The 8,349-nt window shown below is 42.3% G+C and overlaps 1 non-coding gene across 1 annotated transcript; it reads right to left on the reverse strand.

Annotated features, from left to right (window-relative positions):
• Positions 1–618: 618 nt before the first annotated feature.
• Positions 619–809, reverse strand: LOC140286058 (U2 spliceosomal RNA). The gene has a single exon (XR_011910965.1). It is a non-coding gene; the product is annotated as a U2 spliceosomal RNA (small nuclear RNA).
• Between the last annotated feature and the right edge of the window lie 7,540 nt (positions 810–8,349).

Genomic DNA, 8,349 nt, shown 5'->3' on the forward strand with positions numbered 1-8,349 from the left:
GGACATTCACACCTTGTCGCAGCCAAACACCTCCGCTCCCTGTTTTGATCATGTATGGTTGGACATTCGCACCTTTTCTCACCCGCTTTTTGCAAACTATGGTCGGCCATTCACAGCTTCCTCTCCACCATACTTGTATGGTGGGATATTCACACCCACTTGCATCCGAAGACCTCCGCCCCCACTTTTGTTGATATTTAGTCGGTCATTCGCACCTTACCCGCTTTTGGCAAACTATGGCCTTCTTGCAGCCAAAAACCTCTGATCTCGCTTTTGATGATGTAAGGTTGGCCTTCAGACCTTGCTTCACCTGCTTTTCACCAAATATAGTCGGACATTCACACCTTCTTGCAGCCGAACACTTCCGCTCCACCTTTTAGTTTTCTATGGGGCATTCACACCTTTTTTTTTATAAAAACACCACAGGAACACCGTATTGAGGCTTTGTTCTGACCGCTCATTCGGTGTCGCATTTCTTTCAAGCAATTCTCCCGGTTAGCCCGCACACGGCTCGCTCCCAGAGCCGTGTTAAAGTCTGCTTCGCATTCACTCTCTTTTCTCAGCAGATTAAAAGAAACTTCCATCCTGCACCGCTGTTTGCTTTTTCACAAGAGCAGAGGAGAGCGCACCGTTCCCAGCGGCACTGCAGTACCAAGTCGATGCTTGGAGTGAACGGAGCAAGCTCCTTTTTCAACTCCTATTGATACAAATCCATTTAATATGTAGTCCTTGCATAGAGGACACATCAGACATTAAACTGATAAGTACAGATACTACACTTGATCTTAGCCAAAAGGCCGAGAAGCGATAACTGTCCACTGGTTCACGTTCGAGGGCCCTTCCTGGCACAATGCGCACTTGTAGCGGTGTTCTTTTTATGGCCATAGTGTCACTTTGCACCTCCGCCCACCCGCTGCACTGAGCACTCTTCAGCCCTTTTAAATGGTATAACTTTACACTACCGCACGCTCCAGCGAGCACCATTCAAGCAACAACTTTGCACTCCAGCTTCGAACATCGGCACAGTCGCAACAAGTAAGGCGACTCTACTCAGAGAAGTCACTCTGCACAGTAACAAAATTTCTTTTGCACAGACAGAAAGGGCTTCATCCGCAAAGGTAAAGCCTGCCAAAAATAGAAACAACTCATTAGTGCTGCTCAACGTTGTACTTTGCAGTAAAAGAAAGAGCAAATCTAAAGTTTCAAGAATCCGAGAATAAGCTTACTTCCATGAGTTCTTCACGATTTTGGATTTTGCTATAAAATGAATTCCTTCACTCAAACTAAATTTAAACTGCTAAACCGCTAATCTGTTACATGCAAGGCAGATGTCAAATTCACCGAAATAGGATCTAAGGGTATTTTGTAAATAAGGGCTTTGTAAACTATGTCATCTCACTGATGGCAAAGAACTTAAAATAGATCTTAGAAACCACTGTGATATAGAAGGTTTCGCTAACACATTGGAATTGTTTTACTATTTACATATGCATGTGCAGTGAAGAATTGCTTGCTGCTGATAAATGCAAAGAAGAACAGCTTACACATAGATGCTCACATATAGGCTGCTGAATGCAATGAAGACCTGCTTATCCAGTAAAGTTCAATGTCAATGTGTAATATTCAATTAGGATTTGCAAAACAGTGAAGTTAAACAATGAATGGGTCCATAGTCGGTATGAGAAGACTACAGGAATATTTACCTGGGTGTACGTTCAAACAGAGATGAGAAAATTGCGATAAATTATTGTTTGTTTGTTTGTTAGTATGTATATGAATGTTATGTGTATAAACTGTGTTGAGTTGTAGTTACTCAGTAGTGTCTCAGTGAAACAACCGACGGGGGAAGCCTTGCGGTGACAACAAAAGCAGTGTTTTACTGATCAGTCAAGTTGCTCCAGTGTACTCCATACAAACTGGTTGGCTACTGAAGGGATAGAAAATGGGGAATACTTGTTTTAAAGCAAACAAGGAATTAGATGGGAAAAATACATGTTTTAATGGGACCCAGACAATATTAAATACTCAGACAGATGGGAGAAGAAGTGTAGTTTTGTAGGAAATCACAAAATTATTACATAAAATTAGTGAAATCAATTGAAGAATGCCTTTCTGAAGAGCTGTTTACCACAGATGAGCAGCTTTGCGACCAAGCACATTGTAGATCGCTTTACTGCCAAAATGATCTAGTTTAATGGATTGGTTTAGACATGCATAACAGCATTTTAAGAACAAAGAGAGAAACAAAAAGGGACAACGCTTCATGGTGGAAGGTGATGTATAAATAACTGTGTATATGATGAAGGAGAGACCATTTGAGCAGCACAGCCATTTCGCAGCACAGGGACAGCAGTCCAAGTTAAAGGATCTCCCACGTGGTATCACCTGTCACACTGTGTCAAGGCATCAAAAGAAGAAAAAATCACCAAACTCAAGGACAAAGAGACGAAGACTCCGGTGAACGAAGAGAGAGGACTTACAAACCAGAAATACAAAAGGATGCTCGATATCAAGATCCAGAAGAAGAGGCTAACAATGCCACGAACACTTACGATGCTGGGAATGATGCCAGCAATGAACAGAGAAGAAGATTCAGTGTCATCAATCTGCAACACGTGCCTCTAATGAGGGGGTGAATATAGAATCCTCAACGATTACAACGTCTCTGGGAACTGTGACAACAACAAGGTTTAAACCATTTTGATATATATTGTAACCTATTGGCTAAGGAATAGTGCTGAAAATTAGGTAAATCTAATCCACCACTGTCCTTGGTCTTCTGTAGGGTTTTTAAACTAATACGTGGTGGTTTGTTTTTCCACAGAAATTTGGAGATGCATGAATCTAGTGACTTAAACCAAGTAGCAAATGGTTTTATGGGGATCATTGAGAACAAATAGTTAACTTTTGGTAGTATCATCATTTTAATGGTTGTAACTCTCCCCATAAGTGATATAGGTAAGGACTTCCAACGAGAGAGATCGTCCTCTACTGTCTTTAATAATTGCACATAATTTAGCTTTGTTAGCTCTGGGAGCCTGGAGGAAATGTTTATGCCTAAATATCTAATATTTCCTGACTGTAAAGTGATCGCAGGTATATTCTGGACCCTACAGTTAATGGGCAGAACTGTGGTCTTAGACCATTTGATAGAGTAGTCAGAAAGTGCCGAGAATTTATTTATGAGTGTGATCGTGTGAGTGAGAGACGTCTCTGAGTTCTGAAGGAAAAATAATACATCATCAGCATAAAGACTTATTTTATGCTCAATATTTTGGGGTTGGATGCCTTTAATATTTCTATCTTGTCTGATAGCAGCTGCTAAAGGTTTGATGAAAATAGCAAAAAGTGAGGGAGAAAGTGAGCAACCCTGTCTTGTACCTCTCTGCAGACTGAAGCTTGGAGAAGTTTGATCATTTGTCCTGACACTTGCATTTGGGGAGCTATATAATATCCTTATCCAGTTGATGAAGTGTGACCCAAACCCGAATTTGTTTTATGCTGCGAATAAAAATTTCCAGTTCCCTCCATTAAATGCTTTTTCTGCATCTAGAGAGTCGATTGTGGTTTCCAAGTTGTTGATGGTAGAATAGTCTATGAGATTAACGATGCGGTTTGTGAACGAACTGTTGTGCCTACTGCTCTTCAGCCTGTCAAATGAAACGTAGAATTTAAAACGTGACAAATGAACGAAGACCCAAGGAGTTGAGTCGTAAACTAATCAATACTGTTTCCTGTGCGAGGACCCGTCAGTCGAGGAGTTGAGTCATGAACGAATCAATACTGTTTCCTGTCCTGCTGACTGAGCTTATGAAGCTGCCGCCTGCCATGTGGTGAGGAAGGGTACTGCATGAAAATGAACGAATCACTCACTGAGACAACTCGTTACTCCCGAGTCATATAAAAAATTTGTTCATATCGAACGAATCGCTCACGAACGACACTTCACTATCTATTTGACGAGTTATGCATGAATTCGGATTTTGCAATAAAATTAATTCCTTCTCTCAAACCAAGTTCAAACTGCTTTGTCCTTCATATTTATCTATTTCTAATCTAGTTTCAACAATAAACAACCCCACATCATATTTGCTCTTCGCCCAAAGATCATTGGGCACTTCAGCCAACATGGGTATCGAAGACAAATCTTTTTCAGATTAAAAACATGCTTCAAAATGTGATTCTGTGGTAGGAATTAATTCCACAGTTCTTTGACAATGCATTGTACTCAAAAATGTTTTTTTGTATGCTGACAATCGTTCAGAAAACATCAAATTTGGATCAGCAGGTGAAACGGTCCAATCCGTTTCTTTCTGACATGTAGCAACAAACTCTCCCACACCTTGTCAATGCCAGTGTGTAGGTTTGGCCAAGGAAATGTGAGGGCGAGTACCACAAACATTAAAAAAATCGAATTGCTCTGGAGTGAGCGACACAGCCAATAAAGTAGGCGCACATATTTTTTCACTTCTTCTCATAGTCATTGTCAGGCCCCAAAGAAATGTGTGATGTTCAGTGCAAATCAGCAGGTTGCATGAAATCAGAAAGGGGTGAAACTAACGCTTTTGCTTCTTCCACTAGTTGTTGTGAAAAAGGAGAGCTGGGAAGTTTCCACTCATAAGCATATGTAAGTGCAGATGAATCAAACTGCACTGCTGTAAAAACTTTGTCAGGCTGTAACATAACGTTAACACCCTCTGGTGTAGAAGTTAAAATAATGCCTAATTTACACATGAGATCACAGCCCATCAGGTTAATGGGACACAACTCTGATAACAAAAATGAGTGTTTGAAGGAGAGCCCATCGGGAGTGACACACGCAATGGGCGATGTCATTTTCTCCTTCACAACCTGGCCTGATGCAGACATAGAGTAAACGTGGTTTCCACTTAACTTTGGAGGACAATCAACCTCCCCTGACGTCACTACTGATGAACATAAGTTCCTATATTCTGAGAGAAATATCTTTGCTCTAGGACGGAACTAGCATACAAAACTTTACTACGTGAATCACAGTCGGCAAGCGTTTCTTCACTACACAGAGCAGGAAAAATGTGTGAGTGTGTTTGTGCTATCACCCATTAGTGGAGGCTCCGCTGCCGCGTGACGTCCAGAACCTGCCTCCCACCCTCAGTCAGCCTTTTGCCCAATTTCATCACTTTTCAGCTGTGGACACAGCCACAGTAAAAACAAATATTCGGATCATAGCTCTGGCGTGGCCCATTTCGACCTCCTCTCCCACACGTCCACGTCTTCAACTTCGGCCTCGTCCTCTGTTTACACCAACTGCGTAATACATGGTCATGGCTGCCAAATGCAGCTCCTTTTCACACTTGTCCCTTTTGGTTGTCTTACGCGTCTCAACTTGGTTATGAGCATGGCGAGCATATCGGCGAACGTCAGCCAAACGAGGACCCTCACACCATCCCACGTAAATGTTCTTTACTTCAGTGGCGACATCTGGCATGAGGCCTTTAATTATTGCATTGCATGCAATACTCTCCCATGGTCCTGATTCATTACCCAAATCCCTTGGTCTCTGATGACCGCTGTGCTTGCTGACTTCCTCAAGGATGCGGTGTACAAAATCATCAGTCCCTTCACCGGGTTTCTGTTTGCAGGTGTAAATGTGGGACATATTGATTTTGGTTGGAAATTGAGTGGTGATGGCTTGACACAGTCTTTGGATGGCTGCTTCATATTGAGCGTTATCATTATGTCCTCGTTCACTGTTGGTAGGTCGCAAATCCAGTTGTAGCATACTGGCCTCTATTTTGCAGAGGTCGGTCAGTTTGAACTTTTTTGCCAATATGCGACGCAATTCAACCCCGGTCGGGCAGAATTGTGCGCAGAAATCTCGCAACTCGTCAGCAAAATGGGGTCCAGAAATCTCTGGATCTGGTAAGCATTGTTATGCTTCCATGATGTCAGTCTCAGTCCAGGGTCGATAAACCAGTAATGGTCCAGTGGGAACTGCAACTTTAACCATAGGCATGGTTTGAATCTGGTTTTGTTTTTTCTCACGTTTAGATCTCTGAAGTCCAGATTGTGGGTAAAGGATTTTTGTCACTTGCGTTAAAAGTTCTTGGGCAGGTACGCTGGAGAACCAAACGTCTTCCTTTTCCTCATCATCAGACCTATGTAACTGATGTTGTGAGAATGATGGAATTTCTTCCCGAGGGAGGATGGAAGAAGTCCCTTCTTCCCGAGAGCCAGAGGCTTGTGGCAGGGCTGGCTGTTGTTGTTGCAGGCGTTGTGGAGGGCAGGAGTCCAGGTCTGGATCCGGCACAGCGAGAGCGCTCAGGGTGGGGTAAAGAGGTGCAGAAGGAGAAAAAGTGTTATCAGTGGAATATGGTGGTGGTTTAAAAGAAGATTCAGTCTTAATCAGAGCTGAATTATGTTTTCGTCCACATACTAAATTATTATCATCATTCCGTCATGGCATTTGTTTAACATTTTCCTTTCTTTCTCTTAATACACTTTATTTTTTCCAACATTCTATACCTTTCTTACTTCTTATTTAAACTTAATTTTCTTTTTTTTTGCTTCATCTCTTTCTCATATTTGCAAAACTTTTCTTCTAATTTTCTTATTTCTAACATACTAAAAGAACCTTCAGGTGGAAAACCTCTGGACCATATTTCTTTTTCATTTCAACATACTTAGGTCCCCCGGTAGGGTCAAAAGTCTGAGACCTACTGTTTCCCATTCTCAGACTTGGAATGGGGAAATATATTCCTTCACTCAAAGGACGTCTCCAATGAGGACCTTTAATCTGTACTCACACTTCTTCGGAGTACTTCACACTTCTTCGGACTGCTTCAAAAGTTTCACTTACCCATGAAATCTCTGTCTCACTAATGACACAACCGGGAAACCCTCTTTTATTCAAATAAAAACTAAAAAGCAGTCCTATCGTCTCAGACTATCATATTTAAAAAATGATCCGAGCGCTGGTATTCAGGAAAAGGACCTGCCAGTCCTCTCTCTCAGAAAAGGCCTTGGAGGTATGAGGCTGGAACAGCTACTTCAGTCCAGGCTGGCCATGCACTGCGGTCCGGTCCAGAGACACCAGTCGAGGGATCCTGTTCGTGACGCCAAAATTGTGGACATTGAAGGGCATGTTGAAGGTGTGAATGTCCGACCATAGTTGGTAAAAAGCCGGTAAGAAAAGGTTAAAATACCCGACTCTACACAATCAATAGCGGGAGCGGAGTTGTTCGGCTAAAAGAAGGTGTGAAAGTCCGACCATGGTTTGTAAAAAGCGGGTAAGAAAAGGTTCGAATGCCAAAATATACACCATCAAAAGCGGAATCCGAGGTGTTCGGCTGCAAGTAGGTGTGAATGTCAGATCATAATTTGCAAAAAGCTGATGAGAAAGGTGTGAATGACCAACAAAAGTTGCTGAAAAATGTGATTCTGTGGTAGGAATTAATTCCACAGTTCTTTGACAATGCATTGTACTCAAAAATGTTTTTTTGTATGCTGACAATCGTTCAGAAAACATCAAATTTGGATCAGCAGGTGAAACGGTCCAATCTGTTTCTTTCTGACATGTAGCAACAAACTCTCCCACACCTTGTCAATGCCAGTGTGTAGGTTTGGCCAAGGAAATGTGAGGGCGAGCACCACAAACATTAAAAAAATCGAATTGCTCTGGAGTGAGCGACACAGCCAATAAAGTAGGCGCACATATTTTTTCACTACTGTTTCCCATTCTCAGACTTGGAATGGGGAAATATATTCCTTCACTCAAAGGACGTCTCCAATGACGGTGTGAATGACCGACAATAATTGCTGAAAAATGTGTTAGAAAAGGTAAGAATGCCAGACCATTCATCATCAAAAGCGGGAGTAGAGGTGTTCCGCTGTAAGATGGTGCGAATGTCCGACCATAGTTGGTAAAAAGCGGGTAAAAAAAGGTTCGAATGCCCGAATATATACCATCAAAAGCGGAAGCGGAGGTGTTCGGCTGCAAGAAGGTGTGAACGTCCGACCAAAGTTTGTAAAAAGCAGGTAAGAAAAGGTGCGAATGCCCGAACATACACCATCAAAAGAGGGAGCGGAGGTATTCCGCTGTAAGATGGTGCGAATGTCCGACCATAGTTGGTAAAAAGCGGGTAAGAAAAGGTTCGAATGCCCGAATATATACCATCAAAAGCGGAAGCGGAGGTGTTCGGCTGCAAGAAGGTGTGAATGTCCGACCAAAGTTTGTAAAAAGCAGTTAAGAAAAGGTTCGAATATCCAACCAAACAATCAAAAGTGGGAGCAGAGCTGTTCGACTGCAAGTAGGTGTGAATGTCCACCCATAATTCCTGAAAAATGGGTAAGAAAAGGTGCGAATGCCCA

Source organism: Leuresthes tenuis, unplaced genomic scaffold, assembly GCF_036924035.1.
Source record: "Leuresthes tenuis unplaced genomic scaffold, fLeuTen1.0.hap1 SCAF_71, whole genome shotgun sequence".
NCBI classification, from domain to species: domain Eukaryota; kingdom Metazoa; phylum Chordata; class Actinopteri; order Atheriniformes; family Atherinopsidae; genus Leuresthes; species Leuresthes tenuis.